The following is a 26,523-nucleotide window of genomic DNA, read 5'->3' as shown; positions in this document are numbered from 1 at the left end:
ACTCAACCTAGAAAGATGGCATTTATAGATTGAAAGATGGCATCATAGATAAAAGAAAAGTTGATAGACTCAACCTAGAAAGAGGAACAATCACCCAGGAGTGTAAGAGTTTGACCAAGTTTCCATTAAAGCTATGCAAAACTGTGTTAATAGTGAATTCACCAGGGTTTTTTTCTTCCAATGTAGGATCATACTTGAGATAGAATCACTACATGGGAGTTCTTAGGAATCCATTCTTGAAATTCTCTTAACTTTCTTGTACTCACACTATAGAGAATTCCATGATGATGTTCCTTCCATGGAGCACTCTTTGATGCTCCATAGACATAAAATGATGCCACAATTAGGTTCTTGCCTATCCATCTTGGTCAAATCTTTGTCATATTCACCCGAAACAACATGCTTGCCCTAAGGGCCTTGATCAATAATTTTTTGTTAAGACTTATCAATTGCTTGTATAACACTAAGCACACCTCTTCCATGCTTCCACATTTGGCATACAGGTCACTAAGAGCATTCTCCACGAAGACATTTGAGTCTAGCCTAAATTTAATGATGATTATATGGATTTGCATCCTAAACTAGAACATGCTGCAAAAGCAGTGGAAAAGGTGAAATTATCCACTGTCATCCCATTCTGTTTCAGTTGATTGAACACTTTCAGTGACTCCTCAAAAATACCATTGTGAACATATTCTTCATTATGTAGAAGACCTTAACAAGTTGATCCTTCAAAAGAGCTAAAATTTCTATATCCAACCTCCAGGCAACATAACTGACATTTCTATATCTAACCTCCCAGCATCAAATTGGTTAATTCTTGCTAATTCACTAGTATTAACCCTACACCAAAATAAGGGGTAACATAGGCTCTAAATCATAGATGTTTTCTTCTTGGGAGTGCATAAGAGTCCTAGAATTTTGTCATGTATATATGAGAATGGCCTCCACTTCTAGTAAAAGCACAACACAATACAAAGAAAAAGACAAGTCATCTATATATGACAACATGAAATCAAATTTAGTGATCAAGGGAGCTTATTCATGCTACATTACTTATCTAGGGTAAGTTGGCATTATCTTTCTCAAATCATCTTTACATTGTAAGCCGACTTGAGTGAGGGCTAGTGACAAGGTCTTGGAGGGTTACTTACAAAGACAAGTATGACTCTTTACAATGTGTAACATTCCTTCATTACATGACAATGACTCTTTTAGAATTTTATGACTAAATGAAAATATCCCTAAAGGCTCTCAATGGGAGCCTTAACTAAAAATAAAATCTCTTCACTGTCTTCCTCCTTAGCAATATATCACTTCAGTCCTTCCTCGCACTGTTATTACATGGTCACTAGGAGACTCCCGGTCTCCTTTTTTTTTTTCTTTTTCAACCCTAGACACAATCATTAGCTTTCACCGGTCTCTTCTTTCAGTCTAAGATAGCCTCTATGTCTTCGGTCTTATTTTATCACCATTCAATGCTTGATATAGCCCTTAATTGTAGTTGCCACTATCTTAAAACAGACTTTGATCCTTCGCTTAGATGACAGACTTAGTGTTGGGTTGTGTTATATTCTTTCCACGACTAACCTACGTAGGTTGGGTGAACCTACCTATGGTTTTCGGTCCATGGTTTTGGGCACGATGGTTTTCGGTACATGGTATTGGATGCTTTAGCATATATAAATATGTATTGTAACATTGAAAGGAATATAATGAAAAATCAAGCTAGTGGTCCTGGTTTTGGGATCCAGGGGAAAATCTCTGTGTATATGTGTTTTATTTGTTATGCTCTTGCATTGTTTATTTTCTGTGTTTTTAGAATTCGTATGCAGGTAATTTCTGTACGGGGTTAAAACCTACATTTGGTATCAGACCTGTTTTGGCTTCAAGGGGATGCCTTTGTTGCTGAGGGGTTTCGCTTAGACCTGTGGTAGACCCTGTTTAGTAGGAGAGCTGCGAGATTGATTCTGGTGGTGAAAGAAGATGGTGAGTAGTGGAAAGATAGAGATCAGGAAATTTAATGGTCAAAGTTTTGAGTTGTGGAAACTCAAGATGGAGGATCTGTTGGTGGATAAAGATTAGTGGATAGCGGTAGATTTGGGTACTAAACCAATGGGAGTGTCCGACGAAGAATGGAAGAAGTTGGATCAGAAGGAAAAGAGCACAATATGATTGTGTGTCTCAGATTCAGTATTTTTTAATGTATCAGGGGAAGCTACGGCGAAGGCTTTGTGGGACAAGTTAGGGACTTTGTACCAGTCTAAATCTCTAGTGAATAAATTATTCCTGTAGAAAAAGCTGTATAACCTGAGGATGAAAGATGGAGACTTGGTGATAGAGCATCTGAGTGCATTTAACACTATGGTAAGTCAGTTAGCATCTGTTGATATTAGAATTTTAGATGAATATAAGTGCATCATTTTGTTGTGTTCTCTTCCAGATTCGTGGGATAGTCTGGTTATTGCAATAGGTAGCAATGCAACTACCTTACAGTTTGATGAAATAGTCCCATCCTTGCTAATGGAGGAAATGAGATGGAAAAATATGGAGAGCCAAAATGGTGATGCCTTGTCTGTACGAGGACGGTCCTAGAACAGAAACAAAAATAAGTCATCGAGTGGGAGATCTAAATCTAGAGGGAGATCTAAATCTTCAGGGAAACTTGTAAAGGTGGTGTGTTGGAAATGCAGGAAAGGAAGGGCACTACAAAAAGGACTGTAAATCTAAAGCCCCTGACAAAGGAAAGGGATCTGATGATGCTTCTTCTGTAGAGGCGAAAACCACCTCAGATGATGGTGGGGATGTGTACTTGGCTTCTTCAAGTACACATGTAGATCATGAGGCATGGTTGATTAACTCAGGTGCATCCTTTGACTTCATTCCCCATAGAGAGTGGTTCTGCGAGTATGATAAATATGATGGTGGTGATGTCTTCTTAGGGGATGATAGGAAGGCTAGAATCATTGGTCGCGGAAAAGTAAAGCTGAAGTTGCAAGGTGGAAGGGTTAGAACACTTCCGGGTGTTCTGCATATTCCTGCATTAGCCAGAAATCTTATTTCTGTAAGAAATTTGGATGATGAAGGTGTAAAAATAGTGTTCGAGAAGGATACTTGCAAGATGGTTTGAGGAGCACTAGTATTGATGCGGGGAGTTCGGACTGGAACTCTATACAAGCTGCAAGGTAGCACTATTGTTGATGGGTGCAACAGTTCCGTGGTTCCTGAAAGTGGAGCAGAAAATCTAGTGGTCTCTGGAGACAAGACCATGCTGTGGCATCAAAGGCTTGGACATATTGGAGAGAATGGCGTTCAAATACTTCATGGTAAAGGTATGGTAGAAGGTATGAGTAATAGCTCTCTGGATTTTGATTTCTATGAAAATTGTGTATTTGGGAAGCAGAATTGGGTGAGTTTCCCCTCTGGTGGTAAGAGGGCGAAACAGATATTAGAGCTTGTGCATAGTGATGTGTTTGGACCTATGAGGGTTCCATCACTGGATAAGTCTGTGTACTATGTATCATTTATAGATGACTTCTCAAGGAATACATGGATATATTTCCTTAAGAAGAAATCTGAAGTCTTTGACAGGTTTAAAGAATTTAAGGCTCTGGTGGAAAACCAAACAGAGAAGAAGATAAAGCTACTAAGGACAGACGATGGTGGAGAGTTTTGCAGTAAGGAATTTGAAGAATTTTGTAAGAAGTGTGGTATAGCACGGCAGAAGACTACTCCATATACACCTCAGCAAAATGGAGTTGAAGAAAGAATGAACAAGACGTTGATGGAAAGGGAAAGAAGCATGCTCAGTGGTGCCAGGTTAGGACAAGAATTCTGGGCAGAGGTGGTGGAAATAGCATGTTACTTGGTCAATAGATCACCTTCATCAGTGTTGGAGGATAAGACTCCACCAGAGGTATGGATTGGTAAGAAACCCTCTCTTTCACATCTGAGGGTATTCGGATGTGATGCATATGTACATGTTCCAAATGAGAAACGAACCAAGTTGGATAATAAATATGAAAAGTGCATCTTTATTGGGTATAAGGATGGTTTAAAGGGTTATAAGCTTTGGAACCGAGTAACAAGGAAGGTTGTGTATAGCCGAGATGTGGTGTTCAGAGAAGTGAAAGATGTTATTAAACATGAAGTCCAACCAAAGGAACCTAAGAAGATAGAGTTTAAGCTAAAGGAGGAAGAATTAGACTCTACAGCAGAGGAGGAATCAGAAGATGAAGAGCCACAAACTCCGGGTGTGAGAAGATCATTTCAAGAAAGAAGGCAGCCAGAAAGGTATAGTCCATATGCTTTCTATTCAAATTTTGCTTTATTTGTTACTGATGATGATCCCAGACTGTGAAGGGAGTAGTAGATTCAAAGGATGGAAAACTCTGGAAAGAGGCCATGGTTGATGAAATGGCATCTTTGCATAAAAATGAGGCTTGGGATCTGGTGGAGTTTTCGGCTGGAAGGAAACCCATTGGCAGAAAATGGGTGTTCAAGAAGAAGACAAATGCAGAAGGAAAGGTGGAGAAATATGAAGCTTGGTTGGTAGCAAAAGGTTATTCCCAGGTGATGGGAATTGATTTTGGTGATATTTTTTCTCCTGTTGCCAAGGTAACCTCTATTAGATTACTTTTATATGTTGCTGCTGCTTTTGATTTTGAGGTAGAACAGATGGATGTGAAGACAACATTTCTTCACGGGGATCTAGAAGAGGAGATCTACATGAAGCAAGCTGAAGGCTTTGTGGTGAAGGGTAAGAAACAACTAGTATGCAAGTTAAATAAGTCTTTGTATGGGTTAAAACAGTCACCAAGGATGTGGTATCAAAAATTTGATACATTTATATGGGGACTTGGCTTCACTAGGAGCAAAGCATATCACTGTGTGTATTTTAAATTAATTGGTGACCATGTTATTTATTTGGTCTTGTATGTGGATGATATGTTGCTAGCTGGAAATGACAAAGAAATTATCTAGGATTTGAAGACCCATTTGTCCTCCAAATTAGACACGAAAGATCTTGGCGCTGCAAACTATATTTTGGGCATGGAAATTAAAAGAGATCGGACAAAGAGGATGCTTTGGTTAAACTAGAGGAAGTATGTTGAGACAATATTGTGGAAGTTTAATATGCAGGATAGTAAACCGATGAAGGTTCCTATTCCTGTAGGTGTAAATTTATCTGCTGAATAGTGTCCCAAGTGTTATAGACATTTTTGTGCCTTACAGCTCTAAGCATGAAATGTCCATAAACCAAGGGATCCTAAGTCCCTAAAAGTGTTGTTCCTACCCCTAGAGGAACAAGGTCAACCAATTACAGCTTCTCCCAGAAGTTCTCCACCAGAAACTGCTTAGAATCAGTCAAATCAGGATCATTTCAGCTGCTCCACTAGCTAGCTGTGTTGCATAGCACCCCAGTACACTAGCTAGGTGCACTGCAACGCACCTAAATACACTACCAGGGTGCGCTGAGCGGGAAATGACAAATGGCAGTGTCATTCCGCGAGGTGGACAGACAATGGAAGCTTCCAGAATCTTCCCTAATGACACTTGCCTCACTGAGTTCGAACAAGGATGAGTAAGAGGCTCTCAGTCTCCAAGTGGAAGCAAGAACTGATAGAGAGAGGCCACTAGTCAAATCATGAGCTGACTCATCCTCTTTCCATACATCTATAAATGGATCCCTCATCCTAGAGATCCAGAGGCTGGAATTTTGTACATTGCAGAGAATTGTTGTTGGTTTTGAGATAGAGATCAGTGTATTGGGTGATTTATGCTTTGTTGGAGGCGAAGAGGGGATTCCTTTGCTGGGGGGTTGATGCTGGATCAGGAATCATCTGTTGTAACCACTCCTAGACCTTCTTGTTATATCAATAAAACTATTTGAGTTTCTCCTACAGGCTTGTGTATCAATGATGTTTTGTTATATTTGCATGTTTAGCTTAAATCTGATCCTAAGCTATTTATGAATGTGAATCCATGTCTTTGTGTAGTTTTCCTCTTCTGTGATCTTGCAAGAACTTGGTGAAGCTGGGCAAGTAAGGGAGCAGGTAGCTGGAAGCTATCAAAGAGGAGAGAGATTGGGTCAAAGGACTAGCGCAAGACACATGTTGGTTCATCCTATTCCTCTTCGTTTATAGTTCATAAAGAAGAATACGAAAGTAGTATTCCTTGTTTGTTTCTAAGGTACTGTCACACCTTAGTGGGATAGGGGCATTCTGAGTAGACAGTTTTCCCGTTAACAAAATGGCGACTCCACTGGGGATCGTGTCTAGTTAGCTTGTTTGTGTTTCTCTTGTTATTTGTTTCATAAACACAGAAGTAGCAACCGAACTGCATTTGCCATTATCAAATGCAAAGTAGACACCTGCTACTTCAATCCATTCACTAGATTTGTTTATGATTTGAACAACTGATTCACAAATGATATGATTACCCTTTGTGATAGCTCTTAGACCTCCTTTAAATCCACCCTCTGATTGTGCATTACTGATTGCTTTTATTCGGCCAAAAACCATAGATTAAACTGCAAACCGTGACCCAGAACCTGGATAGAATTCTCGTTTCTGCCCCAGCGCAGGCTCTGTGAAGAGATTCTGCATTTCAACGCAGTTCCCGAGAGGGCTACCTGCACTGCAATTCAGTTTCTCTGTGTAACAGGTGCGCTGATCAGCCTTGCCCTGTGCAGCTGAGGTTCTTTGCTTCATTTTTCAGTTTTGTGTCTGATTTTTGCAGCCTGTAATCAGTGTGTGTCTGTTTAAAAACCCCTTTCCTTTGCCTTAATTCCACCTCCTTTGTACAAAAAGACTATAGATGTTCTTTGTGTGTTTGTTACATCATTTACAGTTTTCCATTGAAAGAGTAGAATAATCACACTGTCGTCCTTAGATTTAGATCTGTCGCAAGTGTCGATTTTGATCTTAGGAGAAAGTTTATTTGCTGTTGACAGTCGATTATGCTTTTAATTTTGCATTTGTTTTGAATTTGTCACTTTCTAGTGTCGAAACGAGTGTCTATTTCAAAATCATAAAGTGTCGTAATCTTCTCTACCTTTTGATTTCGAAAAGGAGCTTGTTTGTGTTTGTCACTTGAAAGCAAATTCAGATTTGTACATGAACTTTCTTTTTAGGCATCAATATTAAGAAAGTGAAAACAAATACATGCATATGTGCATTTGCATATTGATAGTATGTTTGGCTTGATTTAGGAAAAGTGCATTTACAGTGTGCTCTTTGCTCTTTGAGAAAAGATTGTGTCTTTCTTTTCCCCTTGTAGCTAGGATTTTCATTGCTGAAAAGAGATAAAAGCTTGCTTATAATCTTTAGATTGCATTTTAGGAATTACATCTACATCTCGTGGTGATCCCAAAAGGCAAACTTCTAAGAAAGATCAACTTAAAATAAATTGAATGAATCTAACAATGCTTTGGAACTTAACGCACAACATTTAGAGGTCTAGGCTAGAGACGTATTCCGGCGTCGTAAAGCCTGGTAACTGTTGTCCTCACTGATGGTTGGGTGATTCCTCCACTTTGAGATGATAAGTGCCAGTACGGACTTGTGCTCCCACGTACCATCGAGTATATATTGGGAGACCCATATAGGCTTAAAACCTTTTATCCATAGGAAGTCGTGTCGGCTGCCCTACTGATCGCAATGCACCGAACACAGCATTCGGGAAGATTGACTGCCGTACCGTAAAAAGTATTCTGCAGTTTTGCGATTGGTTTGGTACTCCCTCTACCTAGATCTCCAGAGTAGTCCCTTTCGTTCCTTTTCAGACTCCTTAACGGAAAAGGTCCATCTGAGCACTTGTCACTTCAGGCTCATTAAAAATCGAAGGAGACTAGAGTCATCTTTTGTTTTTTCTCGACTCTTTAAAATTGAAAAAACAAGTTGTGTCAAAGCGTCTTAAAATTTATTTTAAACAGAATATTCACCCCTTTTTTCCTACATTGATCTTAGGTTGAGAAAATGGAGTCTACCAACCAAGGAATTCCCCTTGGTGGAAATCCTAGTCCCTTCTCCTCTTGGGGAGATGTTGGCGCACCCCATATGGCCACATTGTCGCTTCCAGGACTGAAAATTGGCTTGCCAGTCTGGCTCTTCTCAACCAATGTCGTTCAGAACACCACTATTCCTGAACAATCGAATCAGCAGTTAGACGAGTCCAGAGTTGCCCACCAACCGTCTACTTCCTCTAATTCTTCCTCTCCTCCTTCCTCTTCGCTTGATGGGGCTGGCAAAGCCAAAAGTCAAGTTCCTAAGGAGAAGAAGGAGAAGAAGAAGAAAGATAAGAAGAAGAAGGAGCCAAAGGTGAATGGGGGAAAACAAGTGTCGTCTAACGAAAATCCACACACTGCACCGACCAGGCCTAAATCGCCATGTGTCATTTGCAAAGGAGACCACTTTCACAGAGATTGTCCCTGCATCCCTCGGATACTAAGGGACTAGTCTCCTCGTATGCACAATCCGGTGTCATCAACCTCTGATGATCATGTTGAAAGCACACCGTCAACTAGCGAAAGTGAAGCCCCATGACAAAAAGGGAAAGCTAGATTTCCCTGTAAATTGTGCGAAGGCAATCATGCCGTCCACCGTTGTCCCTTCTTAGACGAAGCGAAAAGAGTTTTGGATGATCATCCGGTTTCACCGTTACGACTTCCTCCTGGATATAAAAAACTCTTGCCGAGTCCGTCGCTAGTTGAGAATCCAGCTGGCCCGCTCAAGTGGTCGGCTGAAGCGCCTATCATCAAAGATAAACCATCTGAATCCATACCAGACGAAAGTCAAAGGGTCGAGGCGGCAGTTGACCCAGTCTTGCCTTCAGAGGTTTTATCTTCAGATGTTACAGTCACTGAAGAGAACAAGGATGACACCGTCCAAATTCTCTTCATCAACACAGACTCCGACGAACATGGGGGCAATCTACCCATTCCCTTACCGTAGGAGGGAAGTTTGTCAAGCCATACCTGGCCGTCTACTCGGTCCCACCTCCAAGCAACCTAGTTGTTTCCTTCGATTGGAATCAACTAGGTAGACCCCGTTTACCAGCAAGCATACCATTCCGAATTATCGTTCAAATATATAGAATGGTCATACTTGGTACCATCATAGATGAGGGGGCTTCTGTGATTATCCTTTCCTCTATTGCTCGGAAAGCACTTGGTTTTCCATCGCTGTTGCCTGAGATGAGAAATCTAACAGGCTTTGACAAAGGAACCAGTCGACCTTTAGGGATCCTTCCCAATGTGCCCATAACATTGAGAGGGAAGACAGTTCAAATGAACGTAATGGTAGTTCAAGGACCCTTGGATTATAACCTACTCCTTGGACGAGACTATATTTATTGCATGGGAGCCATCGTCTCCTCACTCTTTAGAGTAATTTGTTTTCCGCACGAAGGAAGAGTGGTCAATCTCGTGGACCAGCTTTCATTTCCCGGATCACGCATAGCAAATAGTCATATACCATCCCTAAATCGTCTCTTCACGCAAGAAATGTCTCAATCTCCAGTCCGTCCTCCCGATGAGCGCGAGTAATTCGGAGGGATATGACTGAAACCCAGGGGGCATGCGTCCTGGTCTGCTTTGGCAGGAAAACTTCGGGTATGGGGTAGATTTCCGTGGGAGAATATGACTAGTCTGTACCCTGTCCGTGATTGGAAGAGGGGTTATTCTAGAACAAGATTCTCTTGTCAAAGTTATGTGAGTTGACAGAACAGAGTCACTCACCGTTGTTTATCTCAATAGACATCGTCGAAGAAGTGTTTTGTTTGCACTGCGAATCGAGCAATCTTTGGGTAACCTGTAAGAGGTAGGCCTTTCCCAATAGAACAAATGTTTTGTCTGCAAATTGAGGGGTAACCTTGAAACCATATTTCATACCTGGGGGCATGCAAACCTTTTGGAGTGCAAGCGAGGGGCGGCTATTTATCTTTTTTAAATTTTTAGGACCTCTAACCCTTTAAACTCGTAGGATTAGTCGTCACCTAACTTGCATAAAGAAAGGATGTGGGGAAAAAATCTAAAAGTTGCCATTTTATATGAGACATTCTTATCATATGACTGGATTAATCGAGCAGTTTTAGCACATAGTTCAAGCTCGTTAAAAAATAAACATAAGACATGAGCAAGTGTTTCCACCCACGTTTAAGCTCATTAAAAAATGAACTATTCCCGGTAAATAACCACCGTGAATGAAGCATTTCAGCCATTAAAGCCTTGGTCGTGTTTGCACCGTCACCTCCACTTTTCCATTGGCCGATCATTCACCTCCATTTGATTGTTTACCCATTTTGAGGAACAGCTGCGAAGAGTGATTTCACTAGCCATCCTTGTGACACTACCATGATTGGAAAATTCCAACCATTACCTGGAATCAGCTGCTACCCATTTTATCACTCGTTCCTCAAAAGACGAGTCTTCTTTAAGCTCTTTTCAACTGACTCGTAAAATATGAAAAGATTGCCGAGTTTTGGCCTTCCAGCTCGTTAAAGCGACCGGAAGTGCTATCCCTCCTCTAGATTTTAATATTTTTGGACCTGAGGGATTACTGCACAAAAAGATCGAGCGCTTGTTTTGTTCGGCTCGTTAAAACTATCGAAAATTCATCCCTTCTTTATTATTTTATAGTTTTTCAGACTTAAGGGATTAGATGACGAAAAAGGAATTTCAGAGTTACCTTTACGTAGCTTTTCAGACTCTCTAAAAATGAAAAGAACCGAGTTATCTTTGTCGTTAAACTCGTTAAAAAGATTAATAGCGACAAACTTGTCTTTAGACGAGAACGAGTTTCACTATTGCTAGGCTCGTTAAAACATAGCGATGGGTTTGCCCGAAGGGAAAATTATAGAACAAGCATATGTTATCCTCCTCAAGCTTGACAAAAATAAAGAGGTACTGGTCAGCAATGACTGGGGAAAAATTGGGAAGAAACTCAAAGAATCTTTATTGGTAGCAAGTCACTCTTGAACATGACACTTCCACTCCGTGCCTGAGTCGGGTTGGGTTGTCTCATTCACCGGTCACATCACCATGGTCACGCCATACCATCCACATTTGGGGTAAATGCTACCAATCCATCACATAAGTGTCACCAACATGTTCAAGAGAAGTCATCCAGAGAAGTCATCCGTGTCCCATCCACTACCATACATTACACTTCATTCTTTCATGACCGCCATCCTGAACCATATATCATCAGATCGTTTTCACCTCCATCGAAATCATTTGCTCCGTTCCGTGTCATTGATGTGGGATTCATCAAGGCCCTCCTTTGACAGATCGCTTCTTGTCGACATCAGCTCATTATCCAAGAAGTTGATCTAGGAACACCCCATTCAGTACTTTGAAGCTTGCATGCCTCAATGGAAAGTTTCTCACTTCCGGTGACAGGTATACATCAATGACCTTCGACCGAAAGATTTTGCGTGGTGTTCAACGCCAAGTCCTTTATTCACACCACGTGAATTGTACTGCAGTACCTTGAGGGTCATCATCATTATCGGTGATTCCTCTCGCGCTTGTTAACAGTTTACATCATCGACTGGTAATCAAGCGATGTCTTTCCATGTTCAACTTCAAAACATTTCTCACATGGATCGACTTGTACTTCGAGTGAAGATCAGACGAGATTGAAGACCCCGGATCTAGTTTCATCCATCCGGGCTACGATATATATTCAGGAAAAATAAAGACATTGACATGTACAGCATTGCAGCACAGATAATCATCCTACCAAAAGGATGATGACTTCATCAGAATCATTAGTCTACCATCAGACGATTGTCTGTCCTATGTACATAAGAAATGAATTTATAAAGTTGAGCATGGGAATGCCCGCCTCAGCTAGATCATGAAAACAGTATGAAGATAATGTATTGTATTGTATCTTATTACAGGTCTCCTCCCGGCATTGAAAGAACTTCGGATCCTCCTAATAAAGCATTTCACCTGATAAACGACCTCATACTTTAGGGGGCAACTGTTACAGACATTTTTGTGCCTTATAGCTCTAAGCATGAAATGTCCATAAACCAAGGGATCCTAAGTCCCTAAAAGTGTTGTTCCTACCCTAGAGGAATAAGGTCAACCAATTACAGCTTCTCCCAGAAGTTCTCGACCAGAAACTGCTCAGAATCAGTCAAATCAGGATCATTTCAGCTGCTCCACTAGCTAGCTGCGTTGCATAGCACCCCAGTACACTAGCTAGGTGCATTGCAACGCACATAAATGCACTACCAGGGTGCTCTGAGCGGGAAATGACAAATGGCAGTGTCATTCCGCGAGGTGGACAGACAATCGAAGCTTCCAGAATCTTCCCCAATGACACTTGCCTCACTGAGTTCGACCAAGGATGAGTAAGAGGCTCTTAGTCTCCAAGTGGAAGCAAGAACTGATAGAGAGAGGCCACTATTAAAATCATGAGCTGACTCATCCTCTTTGCATACATCTATAAATGGATCCTTCATCCTAGAGATCCAGAGGCTAGAATTTCGTACATTGTAGAGAATTGTTGTTGGTTTTGAGATAGAGATTAGTGTATTGGGTGATTTATGCTTTGTTGGAGGTGAAGAGGGGATTCCTTTGCTGGGGGGTTGATGCTGGATCAGGAATCATCGGTTGTAACTCCTCCTGGACCTTCTTGTTATATCAATAAAACTATTTGAGTTTCTCCTACATGCTTGTGTATCAATGATGTTTTGTTATATTTGCATGTTTAGCTTAAATCTGATCATAAGCTATTTATGAATGTGAATCCATGTCTTTGTGTAGTTTTCCTCTTCTGTGATCTTGCAGGAACTTGGTGAAGCTGGGCAAGTAAGGGAGCAGGTAGCTGGAAGCTGTCAAAGAGGAGAGAGATTGGGTCAAAGGACTAGTGCAAGACACAGGTTGGTTCATCATATTCCTCTTCGTTTATAGTTCATAAAGAAGAATACGAAAGTAGTTTTCCTTGTTTGTTTCTAAGGTACTGTCACACCTTAGTGGTATAGGGGCATTCTGAGTAGACACTTTTCCCGTTAACACCAAGACACAAGAAGAGGAAGAGGACATGTCCTGTGTTCCATATACAAGTGAAGTCAGTAGCTTGATGTATGCGATGGTTTGTACTAGACTAGACATTGCACATGCAATGGGAGTATTGAGTAGGTTTATGTCAAAACCAGGGAAGGAGCACTGGACAGTAGTGAAGCGGGTTTTCAGGTATTTGCGTGGCACTATTGATTATGGTTTGTGCTACCAAGGAAGATCAGGATTGGGCAGAGTGTTGGATATTCATGGATTTGTTGATGCAGATTGGGCTAGAGATCTGGATCAAAGAAGATCTACAAGTGGGTATGTGTTTAACCTATTTGGAGGTGTAGTCAGTTGGATGAGTAAGAAACAATCTATAGTGGCACTATGAACTACAGAGGAAGAATACATGGCAGCCACTCATGCAAGCAAGGAATTAGTTTGGTTGCAGAGATTGTGTTCAAATATGGGGTTAGTACAGGGAGCTATAAAGATAGACTGTGACAGCCAAAGTGCAATTTTCTTGGCAAAGAACCCTGCATATCTTTCAAAGACAAAGCACATTGATGTTTAGTATCCCTTTTGTGAGGGATATGATAGAAGACAAAAAGGTGTTGCTGGTAAAGGTGGACACTTTGAAGAATAATGTAGATGCATTGACAAAATATGTGATCTCTGAGAAGTTCTCTTGGTGTAGAGAAACAATGGGCATTTCAGCTGGAAAAATGACTAAGCTCTCCTGTGTCCCCCTGTGCAAATAAAACAACAAGTGGGAGAATGTTGGGTTGTGTTATATTCTTTCCACGACTAACCTACGTAGTGAACCGGGGGGTGGTAGCTCCCCCTATCCGGGAGTCCCTCTACAGGGTCCGGGGCAGCGCCCCAGGAATTTTTTTTTTGGACCCTATATTAGGTTGGGCGAACCTACCTATGGTTTTAGGTCCATGGTTTTGGACGCGATGGTTTTTGGTCCACGGTATTGGATGCTTCAGCATGTATAAATATGTATTGTAACATTGAAAGGAATATAACGAAAAATCAAGCTGGTAGTCTCGGTTTTGGGATCCAGGGGAAAATCTCTATGTATATGTGTTTTATGTGTTATGCTCTCGCATTGTTTATTTTCTGTGTTTTTAGAATTTGTATGCAGGTAATTTCTGTTCAGGGTTAAAACCTACACTCAGCCCAAGAACCCTTAAGATATTTAGCACCTATACTCACCTTCCTTCTTCACCGTAATACCCTTATCTTCTTTGCTTTAAGATTCATATTGTTTCCTATCAGAGAGGTCCGAATTGCTTGACGATTATGAGGTGGGGTTACTCTATATATAGTGACTTATGCTTGCCATTTAGGCTGACATGAGATCCTGGACATAAGCTGACATTACCTTAAGGAGAATATTATCCTTCTTTTAGCTGAATGCAAGAGAGATAGTGACAATGTCTTGGAGTGTAACTTTGACATGTGTAACATGACTTCATGAATTCTTAATTATATTCATAACAAGATAAAAAAACATAAATACATTAAGAAGAAGTATTTGACCTATGAATAAAACTTCTTGCTCATGAAACCCATGATGCAAGGAATGCAATAAATACATTTGTTTCCTCTTTTCATGAAATCATAATTATAAGTCATTATGAAAATCAAACCTAGCTACACCTTTCTTCAACAAGGGTAGGACCACAGTAACTTCTAGCCCTTTTTTTTTTGCCTACACTTGCTCTCTACACCTGTGCTAGTCGTTTCTTGAGAGGCCGTGCTATTATGGTACAATTCTAGACTATTCTAGATCTCATACAGACCTCGGCCCTCCTTCTAATCATTGCGTCCTGCTTCAGAATGGCTCCACAGGCCTGTGAAAACCTTGTTTGAGGACAATCCACCCATAAACAAGCCCCTTCTTGCAAATTTTGAGACTTAGAGCACATCTGATGCTACCAGAAATCAACACTCCCTCTTAGCTAGGAATGTGCTCTAAGAATGCACCCTTCTAGAGCATCACCTTGTTCCGTAACATCTCCTTCCGTGTTGCTATAGTCTAACATCCTACCCACCAACTATTGTGCAATTGATGCATGTGTACTATTGTTGACCTTGCCACTACCAACACTGCAATTGTATAGAAATTCCCTTTGAAATTCTACATCCGTGCCCCTGTTGTCCCCGCCACTTCTAACACTGCATCCTTCTCCAACTACTATTGCTACTGCATCAAAAACAGAAAAGAATCCCAAATACAAAACTAATTGTGTTTAATATGATGCATCTCGTTGCTGGAGTTTGACTGCTACTAGTCTTTGCATTGACCCTCTGAAGCCTCTGCGCTGTTGCTGGCTCTGCTCTGTGCCAATTGCACTACTACCAACTCTGCGTTGTTGTTGGCTCTGCTCTGTGCCAATTGCACTACTACCAACTCTGCTCTGCACTGCTCAGTCTCCGACACTCCTAGCCATTGCAACTGTCACTCCAGCACTCCTCTACACCATCTGACACTGGTCCATCCTACTACTACTAATTTGGGCTCCCGTAGTAAGGTATTGATCCAAGAGGTGGACTCCTTAAGGATCATGCCCATTTGCAACAATTCTAAGGGTTTTTATTATTAAGCAGTAGTAATTTATGAATACAATCTCTCGATGCCTTCCCGACAATCTAGTTACAGAGAATATCACTGACTCTTATCAATTATGGGCAATCCAAGCCCATAAGTGACTCTTGTGGTGCTCCCCCCTGTAAACCTTGACCCCAGTGCTTGGAGTACCTCCCAAGCTACTCAAAAATCAACACTCCCTCTTAGTGAGGGAAGTACTTCCAAGAGTATGAAGTAACTCATCATCATCATCACTACTCGCAACACTCGCCCAACTCTTGGAACTCATCACTGCAGCAATCATTGTAGCATGAATTCCGCCTCTCTCAAAAGTGTCACTATCACTAGAAGCATCCTACTTCTTCTTCTTCTCCTGTATTGTTTTCCAATCCCTCCATGATTCCTTCTTGGTAGATGTGGATGCACCCTTGGTCCCCATTGAACGCACACTCTTCTTGGGATGCAAAGTATGCCTCTGAATTTGTAAGCTTCCGATACAACTTGACTCGCTCTGAGCCTATGGAACCTAGACCTTCTTCTTTGGAACTTGTACCTATACCTCTGAAGCCTGCACCTGCACCTCCTCCACCTGCTTCTTCTTCCCATGATCCATAGCCTTGCCGGTAAGCCTGTATAGACCATGCTCTCTAAATCCAAGCACAATATCCGCGGAGCTAAAGCCTCTATATGTGAGTCTTGGTACAAATAATACATCCTAGACTTACATCACCCATCCTCTCTCCATCCTACATGGCACAACTCCCGATCCTTGGATCTCCTTCTAACTCTTGTCGCCCAATACCCTGTGCAAATTTGAGTCCCATTCAGCTAGTGTCTTGAAAACCTCTTGTGACCTTGTCATATGTTTCGAAGCACCATTGTCCATGTACCATCCATCCTCATTGATAGTACCCTGTGAGAAATTAGAGATCATAGCAAAGTTGTCCTTCTCCAATCTCTTGGTGAGAGCATCTATCTCAATAGAAGTGGCAACATTAATGACTTACTTCCTTTTCTTCTTCTCGTCACCTCCCTTCTTCTTCATCAGAAATCTCGGCGAAAAATGATCCGATCTTGCCACAGTTGAAACACTTGACTTTACTCAAGTCCTTCTTCTGCTTACCCTTCATTTGTGCTGCAAATGCCATGTCATCATCTGAAGCCCTCTTCTTCGGATGAAGATCCCCATCTCACAACTCCTCCTGAATGAAGTCTTCCCACAAACTATTCCACTTTGGAAACCTCTCTCTAGCAACAATCCCTTTGATGAAGGGTTTCCATTCCTTTGTGAACCCTTTCAAAGTTATCCTCGCCATATTAGAATCTGAAATAGTCACATCGATGATAGAAAACTCATCTTTGACCTTAGACAATCTCATCAGGTACGAAGTCACTCCTTCACCCTGTATCATCTTGGTGGACTTCAACTTATCCTCCAGTACCAGTACTCAGTTCTCATTCTTAATCTGGAATAAATTCTAAAGAGTTGTCCACATCTCATGTATTGTGTTCTTCGAGGACAGTTCCAATTCCTTTGGGTTAGTTGGCTTCTTGATGGCTTTCTCGATGAACTCCTAGATCTTGTTGACCTGCAAGAACAACTTGATCCTTTCCTTCCATGGACTATAGTTGGATAACCCCTCTTACCTATCCTCATACTAGAGACCAAACTGTAATTTGAACATTGTCACTTATTGTTAAATTTAGGATCACATGTTTTTTGCTGAAGACAGAAGCTTCAATATCTCATTAGCTCAATTATTAACTCATTTGCAATCATGTGAAACACTATCATGATGACAGTAACTGACAGAAGAACATGTATAATAAATAATGAAGACAAGCTAAGACAAGAGGACACAATAAATTGGCTCAACCCAGGGAAATACCCCAAGAGGGGGAAAACCCATGATCAATCTTCTTGTTATTATTAATCATCAAATGTTAAACAGAGAGAGAGAAGGATAGTACAATCAATGTCAAGGATGACTTGCCAAGATGATGACTAGAATCACTGACCATATGCCAAATATATTGTCGAGAAAAGTTTGTAATTCTGTCTTCAAATAATAGCAAATAAGTTCTGCCCTAACCAGTAGACAATAGAATTCAAAGCAACAAATCAATAGGTTCCAAAAGAGCTTAGGCTTGATTCACTTAAAGTGGCTTCCTTTGCTGATTATGAAGAGGCAAAGACAGTCCCATAAATTGAGTAGTGAAGCGTAGTCAAAGAATTGACAAGTTCTATGGTCGAAAATTTGTAGTTAGGTCTCAAAGATATATTTCCTAAATAGCCCAAATTTAGAGAAAAATGTTATGGTCCTTCCTTCAGGAAAATCTGACCTTATTTGGCTAAGGTTCTGAGTTGTAAACAACCCTCACCAAGGTTCCATGTCTACTGTACTTGGGATTAGGATATGTGGCCTGTCTTGTTTCATAGAACAACCTTTCATCTCCTCTTTCCAAGGCTCACACATCCTATGGCCTTCCTAAAATGATTACAAGGAGATTCATACTTCACCAATAGAGAAAGCTCACCAATTGTCACTTCCCTAACCCGCGGCTGCCATTCAGCTTCAAGATCAAACCTTTGGAAAGGAAAAGACACCAAAAGTGTACCCAATACATGTCCTCCTTTCTCCTTCAAGTTGTGGTTATCTAATAGATATATTAGAGCCCTTTTCATTGAGTCAAATGAGGTTGAAAGACACCTCCTTATACATAATTCAATGGTGTTGAAGAGACATGGCCATTGGATTAGGTGAGCCGACATATAGGATAGGTTGACCTTGATAATTTTATATGGGAGAAACAAAAATTTAAAATCACACTTTTTCTTAACCAAATTTGATGATCTTGTTAGCACTCAGAATGAACCTCATGGCTGAGAAGAGGCAATTCTGAGGTAACCACAAACCAATCTTTCGATCTGGTATCTAGCCCTACCAGGCCAGAGAGGGCTCTCTCTTTGCCAACTGGCTGCAATAAATGAATTTTAGGCTAGCTATGGAGCGTGGGGATTTGTTTAAAAGGTTTTTGGGTCAAAAACAACAAGATAAAGGACCATTGGGCTATCGAGTTGATGCCAGTTTTTGCCGGCAAACTTGGGGTAAAGTAAGTGTAATGTTCAGCTAGATAAAGGATTGCAAATGTCAAAAGAATAGGGGAGAAAGCCCACTACCCTGCAGGCATCAAACAGGGGATGGATCTGCAGTAGCAGCTTTAGATGAATGAGAAACACAGGGTTGCTCAACAGAGGATGGATTCTGTAAAGACAACCACTACATTTAACAACAAAATAATCATGAAAGGAGCATCGTGTGTAGATGAATTCCTAACACATCTCTTAGATAATGTTGTAACAAGGTAGAGAAAACAAAATATGTAAGTGACTTACAGGAAAAACATACTATACATTAACATCGTGATGGATCCTAGGTCCAAAGGGCAGAAACTACTTTATTAAAATAATATTCAAGAGAAAATTTTACACAGTCCCAAGCAGCCTCTCTCTGCTACAAAAATCCAACCATTACATCTTTAAACTAATCCTATTTATAATATTACAAAATCATTTTAAATTTCCTCAACATAGGAAATAAAAAATAAAAATAGAAATTAATCCTAAAATCCTATCATAAAACAATATTATAAACTAAACAATCCTAAATAAAACTCTCGTGAACTATGGAAAATAGAGTTTTTTGAAAACCCAAATTCAATTAGTGAATTTTGGTCAAGATCTGTTTCCTTTAAGGGTGGAATTCCACAAAATCTGCCCTTTTGATTGCCATCTTGCACCTGCCTACACGAATTTTGGAGTTGTTTTGTCAACCTGCTGATCTTGTTGCTCTTTGGATGTTATTTGACTGCCATTTGTTCATTGAATGTTTTGAATACTACCACCTGTCTTTCAAAAATTCATTAACTACCAGAAGTCCCTTAATTTCCCATGAGATCTCTTTATTTATCGCCCTAAATCTCTACACAAGAAACATATCCTCTTGCTTGACATCACCCCTGAGGATTTCCTTCGCTCGTTCATTTTCTACATGCTGCTTATTGACTTTGCACCAAAACCTGGATCATAACCCATGCTACCTAATAGTTCCACTCAACTATCAATCATTTTAAGGGCAATTCTCCTGTCTCTTAACCTTTGTTTGAACACGATCTAGCTTATTTTGAATTATGCACTAGAACAGGAAAATTTTAAAATTGCACGTAGCATTAGAAGAGATATGTGCAACGTCCCATTCTAGAAGTGCAGAACCACAGGGCTATGCGCAACGACACTCTTAAATTGTCTTAGCTTGATGATTGTTGAGCGGTGAGCAATGGGAATTTACAGTGATTTGTTTATCACTCTTCTAGATGTAATATTTGGTAGAACCATCAAACCTTTTACTTGCACAAATTTGTTTCCAAATGACAAGGTCATCGCTGACATGTATATAGGGGAAATAGTTTCAAACCAAAAACTAGATGTTCATTGATTGCACCTTCATTTCAATCATTTGATCAACTTGAATCTTGATCCCAGATGGGCAGAGTATCCCAAGAAATTTGTCAATGCCCTCTACATGATGCCTTAGAGGAGCTGAAGTAGAGGTTTGTTAAGGAACATTGCCATGATTCAAATTTTCACCTACAACCATGGGTCCTGCACTATCAGTCTGCATCTCAATCTCATTCTGACCATTCCCATTACAATTGGTTACTCCATTGTGATTTATCTCATCAGCGGATCTGCCAGTGTAGCTACCTTGACAAATGGCCCGATGATTATTTCCACTTGAGTATACAGTGGTCTGATCATAACTTCTTACAGTTGGATCATCAGTCACCATACCAAGCCTTCTTTTCCTCTTCGCTTCTTTTCCCCACCCTTCAATTGTTTTTCTAATTTCTGGGTGGTATCAACACTGCCTTGCAATATGTTCTCACAATTGATCACATCTGATATTCTGATGGTGCTCCCGAGCATTTTTCACCATTTTGAGTACCAATTTTGGTCTCTGCAATGTGTAATTTTTATACATGGTTTCCTGAATTTGTTCATTTCGGTCATCCATATGCGATATGAGTTTGCTGAGATGCTACACTTAGGAAGTTTTTAAAAATTGCAGGTAATACCCAAGATGAACAATATCACTGCTGTCATCTAACCACTTTTTTTTTCCTCGAGGCAACTCCTGAAGAAGTCGTGGAAGGAACAACACAACCTTGGTTACAAAGCCAAATTTTAATGTCTTTTGTTGATCCTTCACTGCAAGCAATGTTGCAGTTCTTAGTGTGCCAGAGGTTGGTATAGAACAAGAATCCTCTTGTTGCCCTGATGTAAGCACTGCACATAGGGCCATACTCCAGAAGAGTAGTGCCACAGCCAAAAGCATAGCGCCAAATCCAGATTGGCTTGGCTTTTGATTTTTGGACTTGGCATCAATGTTTTGACTTGTGTGTGTTGTGGATGCAGGGGCACTGAGATTTGGAGCTGAGCTGGGCCTTCGATTCTTGTCAGATGCTGGGAGAGCATCAATTCTAGTGCCATCATTCGGACCAAAACATTAATGGTTTCCTGCTACAATATTTTCAACATCTGAACATACTGATGCCATAATAGAAACCTCTGAATTTGCAACTTTATTTTGTTCTAGTATCATGGATTTCATGGAAGAATGATTTCTAGGGTTTCAATAGGTATAGCCATCTCGCCAAAGGCTTTTAAAAGTATCCATGTCTTCCTCACAGCCATGCGCTCTGTGATTACTAGTAGAAAGGACCCCCAATGAGGAGATCTATGGGACCCTCTGGCAAAGGGGGAGATTTCCATTTGTTTGACATGTCAGGTATTCTTTGAGTTGAAAAGCTTGGAAGAAATGTAGGTAAGGATGACAGCAAACACTAAATGAACATCTATAAATCTTCAAGTAATTCCTCTCTAGAAACATGAGACCAGTGGCTGTAAACCAACCTTTCACCCGCAATATCATTGTCAGCAATGTACAGTGTCCTCTGCACATATTCATGAATATCCTTTTCAATCAAAGCAGAAAAACAAGCTCCACATATGTTGAGATGAGGATTAGCAGCACAACAATAGACCTCAACTGCTATGTTCTCTTCTTCTCTATCACAATCCTGCCGCTGACATCTCCTAGCTTCCTCCAGATCGTTAAACACATGAACTGCTGCACAAGGGAGACCTTTTGAGTCAATCATTCATTTGGTCATATCTTCTAATCCGGGAGCCAGTTTTGGGAGTTTGATATACTACTGGAAACATTTTTCTAAGTTGCTCTTGATGAACATCCTTATGACATGTTTTGTGCTGGAGATCATGTGAAAAACATCTAACAAAATAGACATAATAAGAGGCCCATTTTGATCACTGAAGGAAGGCTAAAGGACTGACTCTAACAGTGGTGCCATCTAGGATGGTATCTCCTTCGAGGTGACAAGAACCATAGATCTCTGGGAACATGTAGATTAGTGTCTCATCCATTAGGCAATACGGTCAAATAATTTCAAACCTGAATAACCTATACCAATCCAAAAACATAGATACACTGCAACCTATACATAAACAGAAATTGGAAGCAAAGTGTTCCCTAGGGCAGCTTATTTATGCACAAAGCTATCCTACTTTACAGAAAAATCAATAGATCAAGTGATGTTGTAATGTCAGATCAACCAATCAATTAACTATGACAAGGATGCTACTTGGAAGTGCTTGAACTTGGACACAATTGGAAAGGCTGATAGCCATCCATGCATGAAATGAGTTTGGCTGTGTAAAAGACAATCTAGCTTATCCTTCAAATTGGAAATTTTTTCCATGTACGGTACAATAGGATCGAAGAAACCAGACTCTGTTTGCTACCCTAACTCCTCAATACATGCTTCTAGCTACAAATTATTAATGAAAATATCCACGGGAAACCCTATTATTTCTTCTTTGGGAGGAGGGAGAGTTTCCAAGAACTGTTTAGGATCTTCGAACTCATGTGATTTAATTCGAACATCCAATAATTCAATTTCATTTTCTAATATTTCAGCAACTAAGCTAAGAAAACAATATTTACTTTCAGGTGTGAGCTGGCTGGATTTCAAACTAAGAAACGATGGTCTCGAGAAATTCTAATCAATCTGAATTTTTTCTAACTCATCCCTTAAATTCAATAACATTTCACTAGATTATGGATTTTCCACATAACCTGTCATCGGTGATTACCATTAACATTCTGAAATCTGGATTCTAGATTCGTTGGCAGTGAAGTCGCTTTGAAACTTTGAAGCTTGGGATCTTGAACAATGGAGTTGTTCGGTAGATTATTTCAGACTTCATTGTGTCTGACTGTTGTCCACCATCAGCAACCAGATCTGCAACTTGAACGATCTTTCTCGGAGAAGATCTGTCACCTCATTCCCAGGCAGTGACGCCAAAATGTTAGCACTCACATTGAACCTCAAGGCTGATAAGAGGCAATTTCGAGTTAACCAAAGACCAAGCTTTCGATCTGGCATCTAGCCCTACCAGACTAGAGAGGGCTCTATCTTTTCCAACAAGATGTTGATGCAATAAATGAATTTTAGGCTAGCTATGGAGTGTGGGGATTTGTTTAGAAGGTTTTTGGGTCGAAAACAGCAAGAGAAAGGACCATTGGGCTATGGATTTGATGCCAGTTTCTGCCAACAAACTTGGGGCAAAGTAAGTGCAATGTTTAGCCAGATAAAGGATTGCAAATGTGAGAAGAATAGGGGAGAAAGCCCGCTGCCCTGCAGGCATCAAACAGGGGATGGATCTATAGTAGCAGCTTTAGACGAACGAGAAACACAAGGTTGCTCAACAGAGTATCTAACAGAGGATGGATTCTGCAAAGACCACCACTACGTTTAACAACAAAATCATCATGAAAGGAGAATCATGTGTAGATGAATTCCTAACACATCTCTTAGATAATGTTGTAACAAGCTAGAGAAAACAAAATATGTAAGTGAATTACAGGAAAAAAATACTAGACATTAACACCGTGATGGATCCCAGGTCCAAAGGGCAGAAACTGCTTTATTAAAATAATATTCAAGAGAAAACTTTACACACTCCCAAACAGCCTCTCTTTGCTGCAAAAATCCAACCTCTACATCTTAAAACTAAATCCTATTTATAATATTACAAAATCATTTTAAATTTCCTCAACATAGGAAATAAAAAAATAAAAATAGAAATTAAACATAAAATCATATCATGAAACAATATTATAAACTAAACAATCCTAACTAAAACTCTCGTGAACTATGGCAAATAGAGTTGTTTTGAAAACCAAATTTAGTGAATTTTGGTCAAGATCTGCTTCGTTTAAGGGTGGAATTCCACAAAACCTGCCCTTTTGATTGCCACCTTGCACCTGCCTGCACGAATTGTGGAGTTGTTTTGTCAACCTACTGATCTTGTTGCTCTTTAGATGTTCTTTGACTTCCACTTGTTCATTGAATGTTTTGAATACTGCCACCTCTCTTTCAAAAATTCCATTAACTACTAGAAGTCCCTTAATTTCCCATGATATCTCTTTATTTATCGCCCTAAATATCTGCACATGAAACATATCCTCTTCCTTGACATCACCCCTGACGATTTCCTTCGCTTCTTCATTTTATACATGTTGCTTACTATCTTTGCACCATAACCTGGATCATAACCCATACTACCTTATAGTTCCACTCAACTATCAATCATTTTAAGCGTGGTTCTCCTGTCTCTTAACCTTTGTTTGAACATGATCTAGCTTATTTTGAATCATGCACTAGAATAGGAAAATTTTAAAATTTCACATACCATTAGAAGTGATATGCGCAACGTCCCATTCTAGAAGTGCAGCGCCACAAGGCTACGCACAATGCCGCTCTTAAATTCTCTTAGCTTGATGCTTGTTGAGCGGTGAGTGATGGGAATTTACAGTGTTTTGTTTATCACTCTTCTAGATGTAATATTTGGTAGAACCATCAAACCTTTTATTTGCACAAATTTGTTTCCAAATGACAAGGTCATCGTTGACATGTATATAGGGGCAATAGTTTCAAACCAAAAACTAGATGTTCATTGACTACACCTTCATTTCAATCATTTGATCAACTTGAATCTTGATCCTAGCTGGGCAGAGTAACCCCAGAAATTTGTCGATGCCCTCTATGTGATGCCTTTGAGGAACTGAAGCAGACTTTTGTCAAGGAACATTGCCACGATTCAAATTCGCACCTACAACCATGGGTCCTGCACTGGCAGTCTGCATCTCAATCTAATTCTGACCATTCCCATTACAATTGGTTACTCCATTGTGATTTATCTCATTAGCGGATCTGCCAAAGTAGTTGCCTTGACAAATGGTCTAATGATTATTTTCACTTTAGCATACAATGCTCCGATCATAACTTCTTATAGTCAGATCATCAGTCACCGTACCAAGCCTTCTTTTCCCCACCCTTCAATTGTTTTTCTGATTTCTGGGTGGTATCAACACTACCTTGCAATATGTTCCCAAAATTGATCACATCTGACATTCTGATGGTGCTCCCAATAATTTTTCACCGTTTCGAGTACCAATTCCGGTCTCTACGATGTGTAATTTTTATACATGGTTTCCTGAATTTGTTCATTTCGGTCATCCATATGCGATATGAGTTTGTTGAGATGGTACACTTAGGAAGTTTTTTAAAATTGTAGGTAATACCGAAGATGAACAATATCAATTCTATCATCTAACCACATTTGTTTTCCTGGAGGTAGCTCCTGAAGAAGTCGTGGAAGGAACAACACAGCCTTGGTTACAAAGCCAAATTTTAATGTCTTTTGCTGATCCTGCACTGCAAGCGATGTTGCAGTTCTTAGTGTTCCAAAGGTTGGGATAGAATGAGAATCCTATTATTGCCCTGATGTAAGCACTGCCCGTAGGGCCATACTCCAGAAGCACAGTGCCACAGCTAGAAGCGTAACACCACAGCCAGATTGGCTTGGCTTTGGAATTTTTGACTTGGCTTCAATGTTTTGACTTGTGTGTGTTGTGGATGCAGGGGCGCTAAGATTGGGAGCAGAGTTGGGCCTTTAGTTCTTGTCAAATGCTGGGAGAGCATTAGTTCTAGTGCCATCATTCAGACCAAAACATTAATGGTTGCCTGCTGCAATATTTTCAACATTTGAACATACTAATGCCATAATAGAAACCTCTAAATTTGCAACTTTATTTTTTTCTAGTATCATGGATTTCATGGAAGAATGATTTCTAGGGTTTCAATAGGTATAGCCATATCGCCAAAGGCTTTTAAAAGTATCCATGTCTTCCTCATAGCCATGCGCTCTGTGATTACTAGCAGAAAGGACCCCCAATGAGGAGATCTATGGGACCCTCTGGAAAAGGGGGAGCTTTCCATTTGTTTGACATGTCAAGTATTCTTTGAGTTGAAAATCTTGGAAGAAATGTAGGTAAGGATGACAGCAAACACTAAATGAACATCTATAAATCTTCAAGTAATTCCTCTCTAGAAACATGAGACCAGCAGTTGTAAACCAACCTTTCACCTGCAATATCACTGTCAACAATGTACAATGTCCTCTGCACAGATTCATGGATATCTTTTTCAATAAAAGCAGAAAAAACGAGCTCGACATATGTTGAGATGAGGATTAGCAGCACAACAATAGACCTCAATTGTTATGTTCTCTTCTTCTCTATCACAATCCTACCACTGACATCTCCTAGCTTCCTCAAGATCGTTAAACACATGAACTACTGCACGGCAGAGACCTTTTGAGTCAATCATTCATTTGGTCATATCTTCTAATTCGGGAGCCAGTTTTGGGAGTGTGATATACCGCTGGAAAGCTTTTTCTAAGCTACTCCTAATGAAC

Source organism: Pinus tabuliformis, chromosome 8 (genome assembly GCF_031772625.1).
Source record: "Pinus tabuliformis cultivar Carrire ecotype Pingquan chromosome 8, CPIR1, whole genome shotgun sequence".
Classification (NCBI taxonomy): domain Eukaryota; kingdom Viridiplantae; phylum Streptophyta; class Pinopsida; order Pinales; family Pinaceae; genus Pinus; species Pinus tabuliformis.
Note: the sequence above shows the minus strand (reverse complement) of the source record.